Consider the following 25,747-nt stretch of genomic DNA (forward strand, 5'->3'; position numbering starts at 1 on the left):
AAGTGACGTCCCCAATGTCTCCTTGACAGACAGAATAAAATAAAATGCAGTGAAAGAAACAGAATATATTCAGAAGAAGGAATTGCAAGTGACGATGTAAACAAAACAGCATCATTTCAAATGGAATGGCTGAACAGTGATGGTGTGTGTGCATCTGTGTGTCTGTGTGTGTGTGTGTGTCTGTGTGTGAGTATGTAGATAGATAAGATTGTTCATATGTGTGCAAAACATTCAGAATGAACGAGAGACATACTTAACAAAAATGATGCATGTGATGTACAAAATTTATAAAATACTAATATGTTATGTAATCTTCAGCTGAGATGTTATGTTCCCCTACTCTCAACGCACCGTCTGCCTCCTGCCTCCTTCTGGCATTACCTGATCTAATCTTTCATTCTTACCGGATGGATGTTATAAATTCCTGCTTCTGGTGTTCCAACTTGCTTCAGTTAATCCATTTTCTACCAGGAAACATATACTGGGTTCTGTCAACAGTTGGTGCCTGTCATATTGATGGAGATAAAGGTTCTGGCATCAAACCCAGGATTTCAACAGATTAATCTGTTGCACATACACTGTACAAAGGACCATAGCACAAAGGAATTATCAAACCAAATACGGAAGCACATCTACTTCCATCAATCATGTAGACTTCCCTATTTTTACCTCTCCACGTCTATATTCTCTCTCTCTGTCTCTATCTTTCCGTCTAGTTAATAAGTCCTCCAATCGTTCTTCGTGTCCCATTTCTCAAACCTCCCTCCTTCAGTTTACATCTATTTCTCACTTTTGGATGAGATGGCTTATAATTGAGTAATGTAACTAAAAAGACATGAGGGTGGCGTTGGCCAGAGTTAGTTGGAAGGGGAGGTGAGCACGGGAATATGGTGAAGCAGCAATGACAGGAGTTTCTGGAAATAATTCAGGAGCACGTCAGAAATTCATCCCAAGTAAGAAGAAAGATATTCAGCGGAAGACAAGTCAGCCGTGCGTGATAATGTACTCTGGGACAGCATAAAAGTAAAAGAAAATGCGCACAATGTGGTGAAGATTATTGGGAATTTAGACGATTACGAAGCCTATAAATTCCAGCATGGATAACTAAGAACAGCAAATGGGAGGAGAGGATGAAGTATGATATTACGCTTGTTAATCATGTAAAAGAACATTGAAAGAGATTTTTAGATATATAACAAGGAAGACAAGGAGTAAAGAGCAAACAGAGGAATGTTGGAAAATGAAGCTTGAATAGTTACGGGAAGCAATGGAATGGCAGAGGAATTGAATACATTGCAACAGTCTTCACGGTGGAAGACACCAGCAAAATGTCAGAACTTCAAGACAGTCAGAGGGTAGAGGTGAGTATAGTGACCACCAGTAAGGAGAAGGAGCTGGGGAACATGAAGTTGGATCAATCAGTGAGACCAGTTGGAGAACACCCCGTAGTTGTAAATAGATGCCGAAGGTGATTGTGGAGACATTGCTGGTGATTTTTCAGGAAATTTTGGAGTGAGGGAGGACTGGCAAATGTAAGGAGAGACAGACATAGAAGACAGGAAATTACCAATGGCCAGGCAAGTTCAAACTGTTGTATAAAAGGACTTAATGAATCCTTACGTTTATGAATAGATGCGTGGAGTATAAGAACAAGGAAGTTCTAAAGTATATTGGGCGTGGTGTGATTAAGCTACAGCATAACAATAGTGAAATTTACAATACTATTGTGAAAGTACGGTTAAAACAAAGGAAATCATTTCGAAGCAGACAGGAGCATTCGTGACAAAGAGACCGTTTCCTTGACCCTGTAGTGAGAATGTTGAGATAAGCTTGTCAGTAAACAGACTAAAATAAAATGTATAGAAAGCACAATAAAATCTGTTGCTGCGGATATAGCAATACATATGAAGTTGAAAAAGCACAGCAGGTCAGACAGCATCCATGGAACAGGAAAGTCAACGTTTCAGGCTGGTAGACTTCATCAGGATTGGTCCGGGGGAAGGGGAGCCGGGAAGAAAATAGAGGGAGAGGCGTGGAGCTGGGGGAAGGGTAGATAGGATGACGATAGGGGATGCAAGTAGGGGGATAATGTGATTGGTCAGTGGGAAGGGTGCAGCGGATATGCGAATAGAAAGATGGACAGCTTAGGTCAGGTAAGGGAAGGGGAACATGGAATAAGGCTGTGGGTGGAGAGTTCTGAAGCCAGTGAAGTCAATATTGAGACCAGTGAAAGGTAAGCACTCAAGCTGAAAGATCAGGTTCTGTTCCCTAGTTTCTATTTGGCCTCACTCTGACAGTGGAGGAGGCCAAGGATGGATCTGTCGCTGGATGAGCAAGGTTGGGGTGGGGGGGTGTGAGGGAGCAATTGAATGGCAACTGGAATGTAGGGTTGGTTAAAGCGTGCAGAGATCAGCTGCTCCATGAATATGTCCCTGAATCTCCCTTTGGTCTCCCTGATAGAGAGGAGACCACATCGGGAGTTGGAGGCGTGCTTGGTGGTGCAGGATCAGGCTCTGTATGGAGCACCAGTGCTCCAAACACAACAACCAACCCGACGTTCCAGTTAACTTCCATTTCAATTCCCCCTTCAACTCTTCCGGGGACATGCCCATCCTTAGCCTGTCCACTGTCAGAGGAACACCACCTGAGAGTCTACCTTTGAAGCTGATACCCAATGGCCTCAATATTGACTGCAGAAGCTTCAAAATCCCTCCACACGCAGCCTTATCCCCTGTCCCTTCTCCCTGACCAGACACACCTGTCCATCTTCTCACTCACATATCTGCTCCATCCTTCCCACTAACCAATCACAGTAACCTCATAACTACATGTATACACCACCATCATACCTACCCTTCACCCTTCCATATCCCATCACTCCGTTTCTGGGCTCCCCTCCCCCTCGCCAGTCCTGACGAAAGGTCCAATATCAAAATATTGCCTTTTTGCTCCTCTCGTTCTGTCTGGTCTGCTGTGTTTATCCAGCTCCAAGTTTATTAAATCTGGCCTCTCGCACCTGTAGTACTTACTCTCTCCAAGTTGTGGAACTATGTCGTCTACGTGTAAGAAGAAATACATTTGGACATTTGAAAAGATCGCTGACTCATTCCTCATTTCTTAACAACCCAACACACAGCTTCCAGATGAAGCAGCATTTCACTGGTAATCTTTCAATCCTGTCTCCTGTCATTGCTGCTCACAATTCAGTCTCCTTTAAATTGGGGAGACCAAGCAGAGACTGCATTGACGAACACTCCCACTCTGTCTGTCGGAAGAGCCCTGACCATCTCATTGTTTCCCATTTTAATAACCTACCTTGCTCTCATGCTAACATTTCAGTCCGGGGCAGCTGCAATGTTCCAATGAAGCACAACTCAGGCTCGAGTAACACCTCACATTTTACTTTGGTACGTTACAGCCTGTAGGAGTTTGTATTCAATTCCATAACTTCACAACATGACGTCATTATGGCTGTACTCAAATCTTCTTACATTCCTTCTCTTGGTCTCCCAATGAACTTGCCCTGTTTGTCAATCTTTTGTCTTGCACTCAATTAAGGAACCCAAATCCCCCCTTTACAATCTAATGTATACTCATTTCCATAACTATGTTAAAATAAAGACAGTTGTGGTAACTGGACCCAAAGTGCTCTCTGACTGACAATTCAGTCACTTGGCCGACCTCGTTTTCTGAGGGGAGGTCCAGTCTTGCACCCACCTGAGTAGCATAGAGCCCTCTACATCTTGAATTAGGAAACTTTCTTAGACATATTTGACAAATTCCACCCCGTATGGTCCTTTTACACTCTGGGTGACCTAGTCAATCCATGGGAAGTTAAAATCTCCATCCAATACTACTCTATTATTTTTATAGGTACCTGCAATCTCACTACGCATTTTTTCCTCTCGTACCCGCTGGCTATTTGGGGGTCTAGAACACCATCCCAGCAGACTGACCATCCCCTTTTTGTTTCTAACTTTTGACAATATTGCCTCATTTGAGTATCGCTTAACAATATCGTCTCTTGGCACTATTTTTATGTCCTCCCTAATCAAAGGGACAACTCCCCCTCCTCACTTACTTGTCTTTCTGTCATGCCTGTAGCTTTTGTATCCTGGAACTCTGAGCTACCAGTCCTGCCCTTCTCTCAGCCATGTTTCTGTTCTGGCTATAATATCCTAGTCCCCAGAGCTAATCCATGGTCTGAACTTGTCTGCCTTACCAGTCAGGCCTCATGAGTTGAAATGAATGCCCTTTAAAACCAGAAGTATTTTCCCTCCTATACAGTGTCCCAGATATCCTGGATAGGAAATTTGCTCTCGATGGCTGATGTATTTTCCCCTGACTAGTTGATGGCCCCTAGCTTATTTAGAGTCTCAACTTTCTGCCAAACTAGTTTAAATCCTGCCAGGTAACACTAGCAAATCTCCTCCCAGGGATACTGGTGTCCCTCTGCTTCCAATGCAAACCATCCCCCTGGTACAGGTCACCTCTACCCCAGAAGAGATCCCAATGACCTAAGAACTGGAAACCCTGCACCTTACACCAGCTCCTCAGCCACACATCCATCTGACCGATCTTTCTATTTCTATCCTCACTGGTGCGTGGACTGGGAGTCATCTGGAGATCATTAACGTCAATAACCATTTTATAAAAACTTCTTACCTAAATCCCTGTACTTATTTCACAGGGGCCTATCCCTTTGTCTACCTCGGTCACGTGGGCCGATGTGCACAATGACTTCTGGCTGTTCACCCTCCACCTTCAGAATGTTCAGTAACCGCCCAGAGACATCCTTGACCCTGGTACCTGGGAGGCAGCACACCGTCCTGGGGACCCTTCTGCAGCCACACAGTCTTCTGTCTGTCCCCCTCAAAACTGAGTCTCCCATAAGTATTGCGATTATTACAGAGGATCTGGGAAACATCGACTGGGAGGAACTCCCTGCAGTTGGGGCCATGTTAGGAAAGTGGAGTATTTTAAAGTGATGCAGTGAGAACGTAGGGCCAGTGTGCTCCTTGAAGAGTGAACAGTAAAGGCAGCAAGTCCAGGGAATACTGATCAAGTGATATCGTGAGTTTGATAAAGAAAATACAGTGCAATAAAATCAGGTGAAGCCCTTCACAAGTATATAGAGTGCAAGGGGATTGTGGAAAACGAGGGACAAACAATAGTCATGAAATATATTTGGCAGACACGATTGTGGAAAAGCCACAAGTATTTTATCAGCATCGTGAGAGTAAGAGGATTCCCAGCAAAGAGGGCGGCCTGTGAGTAACCAAAAGGACAATCTGTACATGGAGCCAGAAGAAGTAGGCGAGGTCTTCAATGAATACTTCTGTATTCACACAGGAAAAAGACATTGTAACCGGGGATTTCAGTTGGGATGCTGAGGTTCCAGAATATGTTAAGATCAATAAGGAGGAGGTATTAAATATTTTCACAGGCATAAAGGTGGAGAAATCCCCAGTACCCAATGAAATGTATCACAGGCTGTTGTGGGAGGTAAGGATTAGATTGCCGGGGCCCTGGTGGATATATTTAATACTTTGCTGGCCACAGGTGAAGTGCCGAATGACTGGAGGATCGCTAATGTGGTTCCTTTGTTCAAGAAAGGCAGCAGGAATAGGCCAGGTAATTACAGAGCAGATAGTCTGACAGCAGGGGGAGGGAAATTATTGGGAACAATTCTGAGGGACAGGTTGAATCAATAACTGGAAAGACAGGGATCGATTAGTGATAGTCAGCATGGATTTGGAAGAGGAAGATAATGTCTGATGAACTCAGCTGAGATTTCTTTGAAATTACGATTGAAGAGATTGATGAGGGCTGTGCAGATGTTGTGGTTTACATGGAGTTCATTAAGGCCTTTGACAATTTCCCACGTTGAAGGCTGGTCCAGAAGGAAAGAGTCCATGGCATCAAACGCAAGTTGGGAAATTAGATCTAAAATTGTTGTGAGGGTTGGTTTTGTGATTGAAAGCCTTTGCCCAGCGGGTGTATCACAGGGATCTGTGCAGTAACCATTGCTGTTCCTTATGGGCATTAGTCACTCCGATGTGAAGCAGAAGGTATCATTAGTAGGTTTGCAGATGACATGAAAGGTGAGGATGTTGAACACATTGAAGGGGATGGTCTCAGGCTACAGTCTGAACTTTGAGGCTGGGACAGAATTTCAAGAGAGTCATTTCAATTGACAAGGCAGACATGAACACAGCAGGCAATGAGGGAAAACGTATCAATTAAGCTGGATCTACTTTAATGTAAAAGGCCTAACAGGTTATACAGATGAACGCACGGCATGGATGGGAGCATGGGACAGGGATATCACAGGAATTACAGAAACACAGCTGAGAGTGCCGGGCAGGACAGGCAGCTCAATGTTCCCAGGACAGATGCTACAGGAAGGATAGAAGGGGAGGCAAGAGAGGAGGGGAATTGGAGTTTTTGATCAGTGAAAACATCACTGCAGCACTGAGAGAGTATATTCCTGGGGATCGCCCAGTGAAGCTGTATTAGTGGAACTGAGAAATTATACTGAATGATCAGTTTGATATGACTGTACTACAGTCAGCGGGAAATTGCTGGAGATCTCAAATATCTGTAATAATGATAGGGCTGTAATAGTCGGGGATTTTAACTTTCTAAACCTAGACTGGTATTGCCAGAGTGTTCACAGCTTGGATAGAAGAAATTTGTTCAGTGTGTTCAAGAAAACTGTCTCAGGCAGTATGTAACTGGTCCGAATAGTGAAGGTTTCTATCCCAGGGTAGGGGAAATCCATTACTAAATGGCAGAAATATGAGGTGAGAGAAGAAATACTTAAAAGTGACCAGAGGAGAACATTTCCACATAGAGAATGGTGCATGTATGGAATGAGCGTCTGGGGAAGGGGTAGAGAAAAGTAAGGTTACAACATGGAAAAGACATTTGGGCAGATACATGGAGAAGAGAAGGTTTGAAGGGATATGGACCAAATACATGCAAATGCGACTCGTTCATGAACAGTAGTCAGCATGGACTAGTTGCATGGAAGGATAATAAATGCAGTACATTTCAAGTATGGGGAGGGACAATAGGGAAGGTTGAGGCTACAGGGACAGGCACTGTTGTAGGAGTTACAAATTATTGAAGACACTGGTCCACGAGACATGGAATATGTACAGTGTTGGAGGGAGAACACAGAATAGAAAGATCCCAGGCAGCTTTCCCACCCACTCATGGGAAGCCTGCTTTCCCCTCTGTTGTCCTGATGCTCACGAAGACGTCACAGGCATGGATTGATAACTGTGACACTCCTGATACTGTCTCAGAACAACAAACTTTTCAGTAGACGTGGTGATTGAGCCTGCGGTGTGTCTGTACACTGCTCCCCCTCCAGCACTGTTAGCTGATGTTTGGAGCCCTCTCGCTGCTCTGTGCACTGTGAGTGATCTTACCTCAGTGCAGGGTTTGTTTAAGGCTCCAGATCTCCCTGCCCTTTATCTCTCTGCCTGATCAACCATCTTCAACGTGGTGATGGATGGGACACCCAGCAGCTGGGAAATCTATTGAGTCAGGAACTTCCTGAGTACCTACAGGAGACAGAGAAATAGACGGAATGGGAAATTAGACTGATGCAGTGAGGGTTACACATGGAGTATAGTACTGTGTCCCACGGAGATCTGGAAAATCCCAGTCTCCATCCCTGGCCTGTGCAGAATTCTGTTGGCTCAGAATCTGGAGTAGCTGTAAGAGTGAGAGACACTGACAGAGGTAACAATGAGATCCACACAGTGAGGGATACTACATGGAGAGAGACTGAGTGATGTCACCAGACTGCAGGAAGGTATCAGGAACAAACAATCATGAAGGAAAACAGGTTTAGCTTCATGATACACTGGTATCAGTGTTCAGGGATAAATAGCCTGTGAGCAGACAAAGTAATGGCCTAGTGATATTGTTGCCAGAGCATGTATCCCAAACCTCAGCTAATGTTCAGGAGAGGCAGGTTTGAACCACCTTATCTGAAATGGTGGAATTTGAAATAAATTATTTTAAAAATAGTAATTGACCATCTATAAATACCATTACTGATGTACAATAATCCAAACACTTGTCATTCAGAGAAGGACATCTGCCCACCCTCAGATGGTCTGCACGACATAGCCACAGCAAAGTGTTTGCCTCCCAATTGCCCTCTGAAATGGCCGAGCAAGCTACTTAGCTCAAGGGCACCTAGGGATGGGCAAGAAAGGCTGGTCAGCCAGAGACACCCACATCCCATACCTGATTTAATAAATAATCCATTAGGATGGGGTCCCACTGGAACTGAGCTGGGACCAGTGTCCAGGCCAATTATGTAGGTAGGTTTATGGACAGGGCTTTAAACTGAAAGAGGGTTCAGGTGAAAGGAGCTTTCCAAATCCAAATAGAAAAGATGACGCATGTGAACAGCATGGGGATGTGGTCGAAGACAAGCAGAAAGGTACAGGAAGGGACAGATTTTAACTAAAACTGTGTATCAGTGAATCGATTTGTGACAGGAAATTGTGGGAAAGAGAAAATTATCTTTTTTTTTGGAATGGACAAAGTCTGTGCAGCAAGGTAGACTGATTTGTGATAAAGAGATAAAAGAGATTTAGACACCATGGAGACATGGTTACAGGACGAACAACAGTTGGAAGGCCATACAGAGAAAGCATTTGGCATCAGATCATGAAGTAGAGTCAGTCTGAATCTAAATTCTGGCTACTACTTGCGAAGGACACAAGCGGCAGAACAGTTTTCGGCCACTTAACAACATTTCATTACTCATCATTTGCATGAAAGAGGAACTCATTGGAATTTTAATAAAGGCATTGTGATAATTTAGTGAAACTTGAGTATTCATATAATCTTGGCAATCATACTGGCAAGAGTGATATTCGAAGAAGAGATTGTGGAATTGTTTTCAGTGTTTCTTTGAATAACACATTATGCAACTGGCTAGAGACGTCACTATCTCAGTGCGACCCTTGTGTCATGAAACTTAGTGAGTAATGCCACCTGGGGAGATCCTCTGGGAAATTGTGTAAAGTGCAGTTTAAAGAAATACAAAGTTTTAAAGTGAATCACAGAAAGGACAAGCTACATCTGGAAACAAAAACAGCCAATTACATGAGTTTGAGAGGAGACCTGACCAAGGTAAACAGGCTAAACAGACTGAAATATGTGTCTGTAAATGAACAGTGGAAAACATTTGAAGGAACAGTGTAAAACACTCAACAAAAGGACGTTCCATTGAAATAGAAAATCCTCAGCAAGAAATTCCCACCCATCCCTCACTCAGGACAAAATGGATCATATCAGATTATGAGGCTTAGACAATTACCACAAAGTACTTAATATCCTGAAATGAGAGAGAGTTTAAGCAGTAAGTTTTAAAGGGATTGCAAATGGTCTGCTAGCAGGGAGGAGGGCAATGGGAAGGGGAATCATTGTCAGGGTTTAATGACACAATAGGAACAGGGAGAGGTGAACATGCTGGAGGTGGTGAGAGTGTGGTCCGGGCCTGAACAGTCTGACAAAGCCAGCTGCAAAGGTAGGGAGGGACGTATGTTTTTTTATTTATTCATTCATGGGATGAGGGTGATTGGACCAGCATTCTTTGCCCCCTTTGCGAATTACCCAGAGGGTAGCTCAGAGTCAGACATGCTGCTGTGGGTCTGGAATCACATGTCAGCCAGACCAGGTTGGAATGTCAGATGTCCTTCCCTAAAAGGAGCTAAGTCAACCAGTTGAGTTCTTCCTACTGATCAACAATGCTTTTATGGAGGCCGCACCAATGTCCTGTAAAGCCACAACATGACATCCCAACTCCTACTCTCAATGCTTTGCCCTATGAAGATAACCATCCCAAACAACTGCTTCACCAGCCTGTCTACGAGTATCGCCACTCTCAAGAAACTGTCTACCTGCATTCCTGGGTCTCTGATTGACAACACTACCCAGTGCCCGAACATTAACTGTACAATCCCGCCCTGGTTTGTTTCACCAAAATGTAACACTTCACATTTATCTAATTAAACTTCATCTGCTATTCTTCAGGCCACTATCCCAGCAGTACTGTTCATCCTGTTGTTTCATAGATAATCTTCTTCACTGTCCACATCACCAGCAATTTCGGTGTCACCCAAAAGACTTACTTACCAGGAAACCAATATTCCCATCCAAACCATTTATCCAAATGACAAACAACAGGGGACCCACTACAACGCTGGTCACATGCCTACAGTCAGAAACACAACATGTCTCCCTTCACCCTCTGTCTCCTACCATCAACCCCAATTTTGTAACCAGTTTCCTCGCTCCTCCTGAATTCCGTATCCTTTTACAATGGTCGAGGCTTATTACCCAGTTTACCACACGGAACGTAGAACACTGAACAGTACAGTACAAAACCCTTCGGCCATGATGCCATGCCAACCTTTTATCCGTGTGTAAGATCAAACTAACCTACATACCCTTCATTTTACTGCCATCCATGTGCCTATCCAAGAGTCTATTAAATGTCCCTCATGTATCTGACTCTCCTACCACCACTGGCAGTGCATTCCAACCATGCAACACTCGTTGTAAAGAACCTTTCTCTGAAATTTCTCCTTACCCATCCACCAATCACCTTAAAATTATTTATGCCCAATGACAATAGCCATTTATGCCATGGTATAAAGAAGTCTCTCACTATTCACTCTATGTTTCACATCATCTTGATCACCTCTACCAAGTCGTCCCTCACCCTTCTTCACTTCAATGACAAAAGGCTTACCTCCCTGAACCTTTCTTCGTAAGACATGCTCTCCAGTACAGGCAACATTCTGGTGAATCTCCAATTTACCCTCCATAAAGCTTTCACACCCTTCCTGTAATGAGGGGATCAGAACTGAACACAATATTCCAAGTGGGGTCTAACCATGGCTCTGTAGAGCTGCAGCATAACCTCACACCTGAAAACCCAATCCCCCTGCAATTGAAAGGCAACACAACATATTCCTTCTCAACAACCCTATCAGCTTGGATGGCAACTTTGAGGGATAGATGGATGTGGAACCCAAGATCTCTCTGTTCCACAACACTACCAAGCATTCTGCCTTTAACCCTGTATTCTGCATTCAAGTTAGACTTTCCAAAATGAATCATTTCACACATTTCCAAATTAAACTCCATCTGCCACTTCTCAGTCCAGCTCCGCATTCTGGCAATATCCTGCTGCAACCTACAACAGACCTCCACACTATCCACCACTCCACCAACCTCCATGTCATTGGCAAAACTACTAACCCATTCTTCCACAACCACATTCAAGTAGTTTATAAAAAGAATCATAAAGAGCAGAGTTCCTGCAACCGATCCCTGCAGAACCCACTGGCCACCGAGCTCCATGCTGAATGCTTCCCATCTATCATCACACTCTGTCTTCTATGAGGCAGGATTCCATATCCAGACAGACAGGTTTCCTGTATCCCATGCCTCTGTATTTTCTGAATGAGCCATAAATGTGTTTTGTCAGATTCTCGAAGGATTCAATAAGATTTGTGAGGCATGACCTGTCCCTTTCAAAGCCATGCTGACTATTTCTAATCAAACTGTGGTTTTCTACGGAGTCATAAAGCCGCTCTCCCAGAGTCCTCTCCAATGAATTGCATACCACAGACATAAGAAAGTGGAGGTCTGTAATTCCCAGGATTAGCCATATTCCCTTTCTTGAACAAGGGAGCAACATGTGCCGCCCTCCAATCATCTGGTACGACTCTGGTGGACAGTGTGGGTGCAAAGTTGAAAAGTGTGGTGCTGGAAAAACACAGCAGGCCAGGCAGCATCCGAGGAGTTGGAGAATCGACGTTTCGGACATAAGCTCTTCTTCAAGCCCTTTCTCCTAGTGTGGGTCCAAAGGTCATCGCCAAAGGCAATCCCTTCCCTCGCAGTAACTTTGAGCATATCTGGTCTTGTCCAATAGACTTATCTGTCTTTAAGTTTTACACAATCCTCAGCATATCCTCCTTCTCAACATCAACCTGTTCACATATATCAGTCCTTTTCACGCTTCCTCACAAATGACAAAGTCCCTCTTAGTAGTGAATACTGAAGCAAAGTATTCATTAAGGTCCTCCCCTACCTCATGTGACTCCAGACACATGTTCCCTCCACTATGCCTGACCGGCCCTAACCTCACGCTGACCATCCTCTTGTTCCTCACATAAGTGGACAATGCCTTAAGGTTTTCCTTAATCCTTCCCCAAAAAAGATTTTTCATGTCCCATTCTAGCTGTCCTAAGTCCATTCTTCAGTTCCTTCCTGGATACCTTCAGAGAGTCCGCAGAGTGTGGAAACATGCCATTTGGCCCAACAACTCCATACGGACCGTCTGAAGAACATCCCGCCCAAAACCATTCCCCCACCCTATTATTCTCCATTTACCCTGACTAATGCGTCAATCCTGCACATCCCTGAATACTATGGGTAATTTACCATGGCTGATTCACCTAATCTGCACATCTTTGGGTGGAAACTGGAGCACTTGGAGGAACCCTACGCAGACACGGGGAGAACGTGTAAACTCCACACAGACAGTCGCCCGGGACTGGAATCGAAATCGGTTCCCTGCTGCGATAAGGCAGCCGTCCTAACCATTGAGCCATCATATAACCCTATAGAGGTCTAACGATCCTAGCGTCCTCAACCTTACGTAAGCGTCTTTCTACCTCTTGACTAGATGTTCTACATCCCTTTGAACCTTGTTAAATGCTTCACTAAAGTCCACGTGGACAATGTTCACTGCTCTGCCTTCATCTATCTCTTGGCCACCTCCTCGAAGAGTCAATCCAGTTTGTGAAACACGGTTTCACACTCACAAAGCCATGCTGACTATCTCTAATCAGCCCTTGCCTTTCCAAATATATGTAGCTCCTTTCTCTCAGAATCTCCTCCAACAACTACCCCATCACTGGGTTCACGGGGCTGTAATTTCCTGGCTTTTCCCTGCAATCCTTTCCTGATGGAACAGCATTAGCCGCCCTCCAGTCTTTCGGCACATCACTGCGTCTGTTGATAATATAAATTAAAATATCTCTGTTAGGAATACTACAATCTCTTCCCTAGCTTCCAACAATATTTTCAGATCGACCTCATGAGCTACTAAGAATAGATCTACCTTTACTTATTTTAATATTCCAGCACTTTCTCTTCTCTGTTGAGGATTCTTTCCAAGACATCACTATTTATTTCCCCAAGTTCCCGAGCTTCCATGTCTTTCTCCACAGTAAATACTGACAAGACTATTTTTTCGTTTCATATCTCACCAACCTACTCTGGTTCCACACATAGGCGACCTTATTGATATTTAAGGGGCCCTATTCTCTACCAAGTTACTCTTTAACCCTTATTGAAACTTGCACAAAGGCTTCTGAAAATTCAAATAAACCATATTCTCCGTACCAACACCATCTCCCCCTCACCCCCCCAACATCCTTATCTATTCTGCCATTTATATTCACACCAACAAATAAATCCAACAGGCTCAAAAACAAATTCTCTTTTTTAAAATGTGTTTCTAAGGGTCCAGTTTTTTATTGATATGTTGTTTCTTACTCATTTCAGCATGCTCCTGACTTACTGTCAGGCTAACAGTATTTGTTTTTAGACTGGAAACATAAAGGGTTGTGGGAGTTCTTGTTTATCAATCTGAAAAAAGTAGCTTACAGGGTCATCAAGTAATAGAGAAGGCAAATCAAATGCTGCCATTTATTACAAAGGGAATGGAGTCTAAATATAGGGAGGTCTTACTAAAACGATGCAAGGTACAAGTCAGACTACACCTAGAATATTATGAACAGTGTGTGTGCCCGATGGAAAGATATTCTTGTATCAGACGCAGGCCAGAGAAGGTTCACTCGACTCATGTTGAAAATGGAGGGATTATATAATTAGAGGTAGTGTAGATTGAGAATGAACCCATTGAAGTTGAGAAAAATTAGAGAGAAACTGAATGAAACATGCAAGATTCTGAAGTGCTTTGAGCGCTTAAATGCTGGGAAGGTAGAAAAAAGAACAGTGCAGCAATAGGCCCTTTGGCCCACCTTGATATCATTCTCAACTCACCCCATCTGTATGTACATGGTCCATGTCCCTCTATTCTCTGGCCGTTCATGTTTCTGTCTAAATGTCACTTCAAAACTTTACACACATTTCTGTTTCTATGACCTCGCTTGGCAAATTCCACTCTTTTCCAACCCCAACCTCACTATCAAACCGGAAGACAAGGGAGGTGCGGTAGTAGTTTGGCACACCAACCTTTAGACCGCTGAGGCTAAACACCAGCTCGCAGACACCTCCTCCTACTGGCCCCTTGACCATGACCCTACCTCCCACCACCAAACCATCATCTCCCAGACCATCCATAACCTCATCACCTCAGGGGATCTCCCATCCACCGCCTCCAACCTCATAGTCCCACAACCCCGCACCGCCCGTTTCTACCTCCTGCCCAAACCTGACTGCCCTGGACGACCCATTGTCTCCGCCTGCTCCTGCCGCATCGAACTCATCTCTGCATTCCTCGACACGGTCCTGTGCCCCTTAGTCCAAGAACTCCCCACCTACGTTCGGGACACCACACACGCCCTCTACCTCCTCCAGGATTTTCGCTTCCCCAGTCCCCAACGCCTTATCTTCACCATGGACATCCAGTCCCTGTACACCTCCATCCCCCATCACGAAGGCCTCAAAGCCCTCCGCTTCTTCCTTTCCCGCCGTACCAACCAGTGCCCTTCCACTGACACCCTCCTTCGACTGACTGAACTGGACCTCACCCTGAACAACTTCTCTTTCCAATCCTCCCACATCCTCCAAACCAAAGGAGTAGCCATGGGCACGCGCATGGACTCAGGCTATGCCTACCTCTTCGTAGGATATATGGAACAGTCCATCTTCCGCAGCTACACTGGCACCACCCCCCACCTTTTCCTCCGCTATATCAATGACTGTATCGGCGCTGCCTTGTGCTCCCACGAGGGGGTTGAACAGTTCATCCACTTTACCAGCACCTTCACCTGGACCGTCTCAGACTCCTCCCTCCCCTTCCTGGACCTTTCCATTTCTATCTCGGGCGACCGAATCAACACGGACATTTACTATAAACCGACCGACTCCTACACCTACCCAGACTACACCTCCTCCCAACCTGCCCCCCGTAAAAACGCCATCCCATATTCCCAATTCCTTTGTCTCCGCTGCATCTGCTCCCAGGAGGACCAGTTCCAATACCGTACAACCCAGATGGCCTCCTTCTTCAAAGACCGCAATTTCCGCCAATCGAGATCGACAATGACCTCCACCGCATCTCCTCGACTTCCCGCTCTTCCGCCCTTGAGCCACACCCCTCCAATTGCCACCAGGACAGAACCCCACTGGCCCTCACCTACCACCCCACCAACCTCCATATACATCGTATCATCCGCCGTCATTTCCGCCACCTCCAAATGGACCCCACCACCAGGGATATATTTCTCTCCCCTCCGCTATCAGTGTTCCGAAAAGACCACTCCCTCTGTGACTCCCTCGTCAGGTCCACACCCCCCATCAACCCAACCTCCACTCCCGGCACCTTCCCCTGCAACCGCAAGAAATGCAAAACTTGCGCCCACACCTCCCCCCTTACTACCCTCCAAGGCCCCAAAGGATCCTTCCATATCCGCCACAAATTCACCTGCACCTCCTCACACATCATTCATTGCATACGCTGCACCCGATATGGCCTCCTCAATATTGGGGAGACAGGCCGCCTACTTGCGGAACATTTCAGAGAACACCTCTGGGACACCCGGACCAACCAACCCAACCACCCCGTGACACAACACTTCAACTCCCCCTCCCACTCCACCAAGGACATGCAGGTCCTTCGACTCCTCCATCGCCAGACCATAGCAACACGATGGTTGGAGGAAGAGCACCTCATCTTCCGCCTAGGAACCCTCCAACCACAAGAGATGAACTCAGATTTCTCCAGTTTCCTCATTTCCCCTCCCTCCACCTTGTCTCAGTCAAATCCGTCGAACTCAGCACCACCTTCCTAACCTGCAATCTTCTTCCTGACCTCTCCGCTCCCACCCACACTCCGGTCTATCACCCTCACCTTGACCTCCTTCCAACTATCGCATTTCCAACGCCCCTCCCCCAAGTCCCTCCTCCCTACCTTTTATCTTAGCCTGCTTGGCACATTCTCCTCATTCCTGAAGAAGGGCTCATGCCCGAAACGTCGATTCTCCTGCTCCTTGGATGCTGCCTGACCTGCTGCGCTTTTCCAGCAACACATTTTCAGCTCTGATCTCCAGCATCTGCAGTCCTCACTTTCTCCTCGAAAACTTCCACTCTCTGTAAAGAAAAAAAAACTTGCCTCACGCACCTCATTTAAACTTTCTCTTTCTCACCTTAAACCTCTGCGCTCTAGTATTTGAAACTTACACATTGGAAAAGAGATTCTGACTATCCTCATTATCTGTCCCTGTCCTAACGTTATATCCCTGTACCTGGTCACCTGTCAGCCTCTGATAATCTCACAATGCATTCCAACTTTGTTTAATTTCCTCTTAACACCTAACACACCCTTAAAAACATAAAACAGGTAACATGCTGATAAACCCCTTTTGTACCCTCTCCAAAGCCTCCCCATCCTCCCTATTGTGTGGAGATGACAACTGCTCCCAGTGCTCCAAATGTGGTCAAACAGAAATTTTGTACAATTCCATCATCAGATGCAACCCACTATACCCAACGTTGTAACCGATGAAGGCCAGTGTTCCATTTGCCTTCTTTCCCATCTGAAACACTTCTGTTGCCATTTTCAGGGAGTTACTGACTTGCACCAAGATCCTTCTGTATATCAATGTCCCTCAGTATCCTAACTTTCCTCTTGACTTTGACATCATCTCACACTTGTCCAGATTAAACTCAATTTGCCATTTCTCTGCACATCTTTCCAACTGATCTGTAACCTCCTGCAACCTTGGATCGCCTTATTAATCCCAACTCCACCAATTTTCATTTCATCTGCAATAATTATATTTGTCATCCCTTTCATTTCAATTGTGAGAGAATCTGTAACCAGAGGGCAGAAAGCCCCAGCAAGGGCTCACCCATATAAGATGGAAATGAGGAGGAATGTCTTCACTCAGAGGATAGTAACTCTGTGGGAATTCCTGACTGCAGGGGGCTGCCGAGGCTGCGCCCTTAAGAATATTTACAGCAGAGATGGTCAGATTTTAATTAAACAGAGAAACAAGAGTTTTGTAGAAAAGGCAGGTAAATAGAGTAGAGGATCATCAGATCAACCATGATCTGACTGAAGGGCAGAGCATACGCAATGGGCCAAATGGCCTAATTCCGCTCCTACATCTCGTGGTCTGAACTCAAACTCAGTATGTCTTGCATAACATTATGGGTCTCTGCTCAGAAAACCCCTTTATAATGGCATTATTGGATATTTATTATTACACAGCATTTGATCTACACAAGACAATTTTGTTGATGGTTCCTTGATATGATATTATAGAAAACCATCTCATATACAATCCAGGAATCCATCCATTACAGCCCTGATACTCATTAGTTATCCAGTTGCAATGGAGACCACTGTCATACACAGTCACTGTACTGCCTTTGCTACAAGTACATTCAGTGTCCTGACTGTAACCACATTTACATTACCATCACTGGTTGGTGCATATAAAAGAATTCCTGCTAATGATTGCTGCTGCTTGCTTATTCTCAGCTCCACTCAACTAGACTCCAACTTTTGATCGTCAGATCCACGTAATGTCTCATTAATGCATTAACCTCATCCTTTCTTCACAACTTGTTGATGTTTTGCCTCGTCTACCTCTTGCGACTAGATTGGGTGGGGATATCTGGTCGGCATGGATGAGTTGGACTGAAGGATCTGTTTCCATGCTGTACATCTCATTGATTTTATGACTCAACCCCACAACACTTCAATATTCCCTTCCCAGCGATGGTGATTCTGCAGCTACATCTCCGGAATGACAGTTCCATCATATCTGTTCACTGTCATTCTATCTGCCTTATGGCGAATACAGGGAGTCATTCCTCAGTAGTGGGGGGGGGGGGGGTGGTTGAACAGATGGGTAAAGGTTACAGAGATAGGCTTACATGGGATCGAGGCTGTTAGAGTTAAATAGAGTTACATCTGGTCAAGAATGTCAGTGGGACAAACGAGTTTGGAGATTGAAGCAATTCACAGAGATAGTGGGAGCTGGATTAGATTCTAGAGATAGGGATGGATGTAGAGAGAGGCAGGCAGTCCGAAAGGCAGAGACAGTGGGTGTTTCATGGAGAAGTGTATTGTATATACTATCAGAGATATGGAACGTTGTAGTGACGGAAGACATTTACAGTTATAAGGATGCTTCCAGGTTCTGAAGGCTACACAGATAGGAAGGAAATGAAGGATGCCAGGTTACTGGGTTAGGGAGAGTTACACAAATGGGGAAGATTGCACAAACTGAAAGAGGTTCCTGTGGTCAGGAGGGTTGAGGGGTGGGGGGGAGTGGGAGGTTTAAATAGGTTAAGATCGAAGAATTAGAGAAGGATAAGGAGGTTAAAGGTGGATGTATGGATTGGGTGAGCTGACATTGAAAGTGAGTCTTATGGGAACTGTAGAGTCACAAAGATTGGGGTTTGTACTAAGATCGGGAAATCGTCAGGGATTCCAAGGGATTACCCAACAAGTGAAGATTAAAGGGGCTGCATAGATTGGGATGTTGTCAGGACTGGAAGAGGTTACACAGAAAGGGAGGGCTTTAAGGGCTGTAGATGTTTATGGAGATAGTGGCAGGGCTGAAGCAGTTTGCAGTGACATAAAAACTTTTAGGACAGTACTAAGATACACTTAGTACTTACGTTAGTGCAATAATGGGAAGCTTAATAGGACTGGAGGAGCGAAGAAAGATACAGACAGCAGTGGTGGCTGCAGATGTTAACGGATTATAGAGAGAGTTCCAGGTTAGAGAGAGTGTGGGCTTCAGATTATGGCAGCCATTGTACGAAGTGGAATAGCCTTGGAAAATGGCGAGTTTGCAACTATAGAAGGTGCTGAAGGAACTGGAAGTGGTAAAAAAATGTAGGGATGGTTGTGGAAGCAGTTGGTGGTTAGAGATAGGGAGCATTGCAGAAACTGCAGGGGATCATACAGACAGGGGATTTCTAAGAGCAGGGGAAAGTTACAGAAATCGACAAAGTACAGTGTCTGAAGAGGGTTCAGCAACCAGGAGGTTTCAAGGTGCAGGACAAAGTTACAAAGACTGGGACAGCTCTAGGGATTGGAGGAGCAAAGATAGGGAGGGCTTTCAACCCTGTAGGATAGTATGTTACAGAGATGGGGAGAATTTCACAACTAAAGGGAGTTAGAAAGATCAGGAGGATTTGAGGTTATTGCAGCAGCTTTAACTGTATAGTTTCTCCAGAGGTATGGAGGGTTGTGGAGACTTGAACAGGTGACATAGAGGGGGAGGGTTTAAGAATAAGGAGGACATTTCAGACAAACTGAAGGATGTAGGGATGGAACATGGTGAGTGTCACAGTGGCAATTACAGCAGCTCATGAATATAACAAATAACTCGTGTAGTGATAAGGGGAGCACATTAAAGGTATAAAGATTTGTAATGTCTGAAGGAGATTATATGCACAGCAAGGGGATTAGGGACTACTAGAGTTTACAGAGACTGAGTCTGGTTGAGAGGGGAAGAGTTTATTGGCATCATTAGGATTGTAGAGACTAAATCCCATGATAGGGACGGTAGAACTGGATGGTATCCACAGCCATGGAGAATGTTAACAGGTGGAGGAGGTTCCTAAGGTCAGGATTCCTTGGGAGATTTCACATATAGTTAGATTCTCTGGTAGGAGCCTGACATAGTTACAAAGACAGGGAGGCAGTTCAGGTCTGGAAGTGATTACACAGATCTGGACAGCTCCATGGACAGAATAATTTTTCACAGATAAGGAAGGGTTGGAGGAGTTGGCGAAGTTTACCCAGATAGGGACGGATGGAGAGGTTAAAGGCAAATGCATTGACATGGCGGGTGGTATTGGTAGAAGGAGCTTACAGGGATAGACAGGACTGTCAGGGTTTACAGGAATGAAGGAATTTAGTATCTACAGGAGAAGTTTAGGGATTAGGGTGTTAGGGGTTAGAGAAACTGACAGAGACAGAGAGCATTGTGTGGACTGGAGGAGTTTCCAAACAGAGGAAGAATTATCGGGACTGGAGGATATTACAAAGATCACAAATACAGCATGTGCCAGGATTAATGCCTTGGACCTCCTGTGCTGTCTCAGTGAGGACCGTACAGCAGAGGGGAAAGCAGGACCCTCACAAGATGGTGGGATTGTAGCCTTGAATGTAGCTGTTCCTTGCCCAGCATTGTGTCTAATACCTCTATCTGTCAGCCATGTTTCTGTTATGCTGGTATTTTCCAGTCCACAGAGCCAATCCATGCTCTGAGCTCATCTGCCTTACCAGTCAGGTCTCGTGCGTTGCCAGTCAGCCAACCTTCCCCCCACCCTCAACCAAGGGATGCTGATTTCCCTCTGGTTCAAGTCCAACCCGCGCCCCCCATTGACAGGTCACCTCTACCACAGAAGAGATCCCAATGATCCAAGAACTGCCCCCGACATCTGCTTCTCAGCCACACATCCATCTGGCCTATCTTTCTATGTCTATCCTCACTGGCACATGGCACAGGGAGTAATCTGGAGATCACTACCTTTGAGGTCCTGCTTTTCAACTTTTTACCTAACGCCCGATACTCATTGCACAGGACCCCATCACTTTGTCTACCTCTGTTATGTGGACCGATGTGCACAATGACCTCTGGCTGTTCGCCTCCCCCTTCAGAATGTTCAGTAACCGGGTAGAGACATCCTTGACCCTGGTACCTGGGAGGCAGCACACAATCCTGGGGTCTCTTCTGCAGCCACACAGTCTCCTGTCTGTCCCGCTCACAACTGAGTCTCCAATAATGAGACAGGAAGTGGCAAACAGAGACTGGCTGGAACTATCTGCAGTTACGGCTATATGTGGAAAGTGGAATATGTTAAAGTGAAACAGTGAGAATCCATGGCCAGTTTGTTAATAAAGTGGGAATGACAAAGGCAGCAAGTCCAGTGAATACTGATCAAGTGATATTGTGAGTTTGATAAAGAACATACAGTGCAATAAAATCAGGTGAAGTCATTCACAAGTATAGAGAGGGCAAGGGGTCCTTAAAAAATAAGGGGCAAGCAATGGCCATGAAATATCCTTGGTAGACAGTATTAAGGAAAAGCTAGCAGATATTTTGTGTCTATAGTCAGAGGAGTCCCAGCTAAAGACTGCATCCTGCTGGAAACCAAAGGGACAATCTGTGTATGGAGCCAAAGGAAGTAGGTGATGTCTTCAATGAATACTTCCCATCTGTGTTCACACAGGAGAAAGGATTGTAGCAGGGGATTTCTGTTGATATGGTGAGGTTCGAGAATATGTTAAAATCAATAAGGAGGAGGTATTAAATGTTTTCACAGGGAATTTCACTGGAGAAATTCCCAGTGCCCAATGAAATGTATCCCAGGCTGTTATGCGAGGAAAGGGAGGAGATTTCTAGGGCCCTGGCGTATATATTTAATACTTTGCTGGCCACAGGTGAAGTGCTGAATGAGTGGAGGATCGCTAATGTGGTTCCTTTGTTCAAGAAGGGCAGCAGGGATCGGCTAGGTAATTACAGAGCAGATAGTCTGGCAGCAATGGGAGGGAAATTATTGGAAACAATTCTGAGGGACAGAATGAATCAATAATTGGAAAGGCAGGAAACAATTAGGGATAGTCAGCACGGATTTGGTAAAGGAAGATTCTGTCTGATAAATTCAGCTGAGTTTTCTTTGAAATCACGAATAACAATATTGAAGATGGCTCTGCAGATGATGTGGATTCATTGGAGTTCACTATGGCCTTTGACAAGGTCCCACATGGAAGGCTGGTCCAACAGACCAATGGGATCCAAGGCAAGTTGGTAAATTGGATTCACAATTGGTGGAGTGTTGATTTTGTGTTTGAAATTCTTTCATCAGTGGGTATACCACAGGGATCTGTGCAGGTGCCATTGCTGTTTGTATGTACATGAATACCTTGGATGTGAAAGCAGAAGGGGTCATTATCCAGTGTGCAGATGACATGAAAAGTGAATGTGTTGCCCACAGTGAAGGGGATAGTTTCAGGCTACTATCTGAAGGTTGAGGCTGGGACAGAATTTCAAGAGAGTCATTTAAATAGACAAGGCAGGCAAGAGCACAGCAGGCAATGAGAGAAAACTGATCAATTAAACAACTTTATTTCAACATAACAGGCCTAACAGGAAAGGCAAATGAACTTGGTGCATGCACGGGTACATGGGACTGAGACACCATAGATATTACAGAAATACAGCTGAGGGAGGGACAGGATTGATAGCTCTATGTTCCAGGGTACAGATTCTACAGGATGGAGAGAACAGGAGTGAGAGAGGAGGAGGATTGGAGTTTTTGATCAGTGAAACATCACTGCAGCACTTAGCGAGGATATTCCTGGGGATCGCCCAGTGATGCTGTAATGGTGGAAATGAGAAATGAGAATTGGTCATCACTTTGATATGACTGCACTACAGGCCGTCAATAGTCAGCGGGAAAAGGAGTAGCAAATATGTCGGGAGATCTCAGATATCTGTAAGAATGATAGCGTTGTAATGGTCGGGGTTTTTAACTTTCTAAACTTAGACTTGGACTGCCAGAGTGTTCAGAGCTTGGATGGGAGGGATTTGTTAGGCATGTTCAACAAAACTGTCCCAGTCAGAATGTCAATGGTCGGACTGCAGGAAGGGGTATAACCTGACCTTCGCTTGGGAAACAAGGGAGGGAAAGGGACTGAGGTGTTCATGGGGAAACACATCGGCAAATTCACAACAGTCGTATTAGTTTGAAAATAGCAATGGAAAAGAACATGGTTGGATCACAAGTTATTGATCAAAACTGGCCCTGCCTGAATCCAGAAGGTACTAGTCAAGAGCAATTAACAATTGATTGTGGAGTCTATTTGCAAGTAAAGGGACGTCAGGCAGATGGGAAGCTTTCAAACTTGAGATAAAATGAGAGTTCAGGCCAGCATATTCCTGTTAGTGTGAAGGACAATGCTGATACAAGTAAGAAACACTGAATGACTGGAGATGTTGAGGTTGACATCAAGAGAAATGGAGCACATGACACATATAGCCAGCTGGGTTAAAGGAATCCATTGAAGAACATTGCGGGTGGAGGAATACATTTAAGTGGGAATTCAGGAGGGCCCAAAGGGAACCACAGAAAGCTCTGGCAGATCAAACTGAGGAAAATATAAGTATATTAAGAACAGAAGATTAAATACGGACAGAATATGGTTCCTTAATGATCAATGGGGCCAACCAAGTGTGGAACCAGAGGAGATGGCTGAGATCCTAAATGAAAATTTCACGTTTCAACTTACTGTAAAGAAAGACTGGCAAAGTCAGGGAAATAAACAGTGATGTCTTCAAAAGAGTCCACATTACAGAACAGGAGGTACTGGAGGTTTTAAAATGCATAAAAGGTAGACGAATCCCTGGGAACCAATCAGGTACATCCCTGGATAATGTGGGAAGCTCAGGAAGAAATTGTGGTGTCCCGGAAAGAGTTTTTTTCTATCACTGACAGCCACGGGTGATGAGCTGGAAGCCTGGAGTGTGGCTGATGTTGTGCCAATATTTAGGAAAGTCTGCAGGGGAAAGCCAGGGACATAAACACCAATTAGCTTGATGTCAGTGGTGCGTAAGTTGTTGGGAGTGATTCTGCTGAACAGGAGTTACATGCATTTACAAAGCAAGGATTAATTGGGGATAGTCAGCACAGCTTTGGAGTATTACATAGAATTCTGATCATCCTGATTTAGGAAGCATTATCTGAAATTGTAATTGGAGCAAAGATTGACGAAGATGTTACTGATGCTGGAGAGTTGGCAGAATCCGAGAATCTGGATAAGCTGGAAAGCAACATGAGGTAACGAGATTGCTTTGGCCGATAAGGTTAAGGAGAATGCAAAGAGTTTTCCATAGCATACAAGGACAAAAAAACAAATGGAGAGACAATGGGGCCACTCAAAGATCAGTGAGGCCATCCATATGTGGAACCACAGGAGATGGGCGCGACCCTAAATGAATACTTCATGTCAGAACGCACTGTGGAAAAAGACTAAGAAACAAAGGGAAAGAAATAATGATGTCTTGAAAATAGTTCCCATTACAGAACAGGTAGCGCTGGAGGTCTTAGAACACAAAGATAGAGAAAGCCCCAGGTCCTGAACAAGTGTATCCCAGAACATTGTGGCAAAGTAGTGGCAGGGACAGGAACAGAGATGTTTCTATCATTGTCCTTCGTATTCCATTGGGCGTAGGTGGCTGAGGGGTAATCGTATAAAGGTTTAGAAAACCTTGAGGGATACAGGTAAGTTGATTAGCCAACATCTTTACCTCAGGGTAGTGGAGTCCATAACTAGATGGGATTGAAGTGCATAAGGAGGACGTGTTAGCAATTCTGCAAACTGTAAAGATAGCTAAGTCCCCTGGGCTGGATAGGATTTATCCTCGTATTCTTTGCGAAGCCAGGAAGGAGATTGCTAAGTCATTGGCTTTGATCTTTATGTTGTCATTGTCTACAGGAATAGTGCCAGAAGGCTGGAGGATAGCAAATGTCCCTTTGTCCAAGAAGGGAAGCAGAGAAAACCCTGGTAACTATACGAGCTGTGAGCCTTACTTTGATTCTGGATGAAGTGTTGGAAAGGCTTATAAGAAATAGGATTTATAACCATCTGGAGATGAATAAGTTGATAAGGGATAGTCAACACGGTCGAGCATCGCAAACCGCTGAGATCATTGAGAAGGTGACCAATGAGGTGGATCAGGGTAAAGCAGTTGATGTAGTGTTTTGGATGACAGTAAGGCTTGTTTGTTAAGTTTGTTAAGGCTCCCCATGGTAAGCTATTGCAGACAATACAGAGGCATGGGATTGTGGGTAATTTCACAGTTGGGATCAGAAATTGGCTCAATGAAAGAAGACAGAGAGTAGTGGTTGATGGGAAATATACATCCTGGAATTCAGTTCCTAGTGGGGTAACGCCACGATGTGTTTTGGATCCACTGTTGCTTGTCATTGAAGGATGAGTGAAGTTGCGGATTACATTAAGGTTGGTAGAGTTGTGCATAGTGATGCAGGATGTTGTAGGTAACAGAGAGGCAGAGATAAACTGCAGAGCTAAACTGAGAGTTCTCAAATGGAGTTTAATATGGAAAAGTGTGAGGTGATTCACTTTGGAAGGAGTAACAAGAACACAGAGTACTGGGCTAATGGTAAGATTCTTGATAGTGTCGGTGAACAGAGAGATCTATGTGTCTATGTACATTGATCCCTGAAAATTGTCACTCAGGTTGATAAGTTTGTTCAGAAGGCATTCGGTGTGTTAGCTTTTATTGGTAGATGGATTGAGTTTCGGATCAATGAGATCATGCTGCAGCTGTACAAAACTGGAGTATTGGTTACAGTTCAGGTCACTACATTTCAGCAAGGATGTGTAAGCTTTGGAAAGGGTTCAGAGGAGATTTACTAGGATGTCACTTGGTCTGGAGGGAAGGTCCTACAAGGA

General features: G+C 44.8%; 1 long non-coding RNA gene across 1 annotated transcript in view; it reads right to left on the reverse strand.

Annotated features, from left to right (window-relative positions):
• Nucleotides 1-319: 319 nt before the first annotated feature.
• The window catches only part of LOC148138498 (uncharacterized), a 32,507-nt gene continuing 7,079 nt past the window's right edge, over nucleotides 320-25,747 (reverse strand). The window contains exons 2-4 of the long non-coding RNA XR_015754009.1: nucleotides 16,211-16,389; nucleotides 7,440-7,574; nucleotides 320-505 (exon numbers count right to left, since the gene is read on the reverse strand). This is a non-coding gene — a long non-coding RNA (uncharacterized LOC148138498). The remainder of the gene's footprint in view (nucleotides 506-7,439; nucleotides 7,575-16,210; nucleotides 16,390-25,747) is intronic.

The sequence above is a fragment of the Chiloscyllium plagiosum genome, unplaced genomic scaffold (genome assembly GCF_037043375.1).
Source record: "Chiloscyllium plagiosum isolate Xiang-an unplaced genomic scaffold, Cpla_swu_hap1 HiC_scaffold_40, whole genome shotgun sequence".
Lineage (NCBI taxonomy): Eukaryota > Metazoa > Chordata > Chondrichthyes > Orectolobiformes > Hemiscylliidae > Chiloscyllium > Chiloscyllium plagiosum.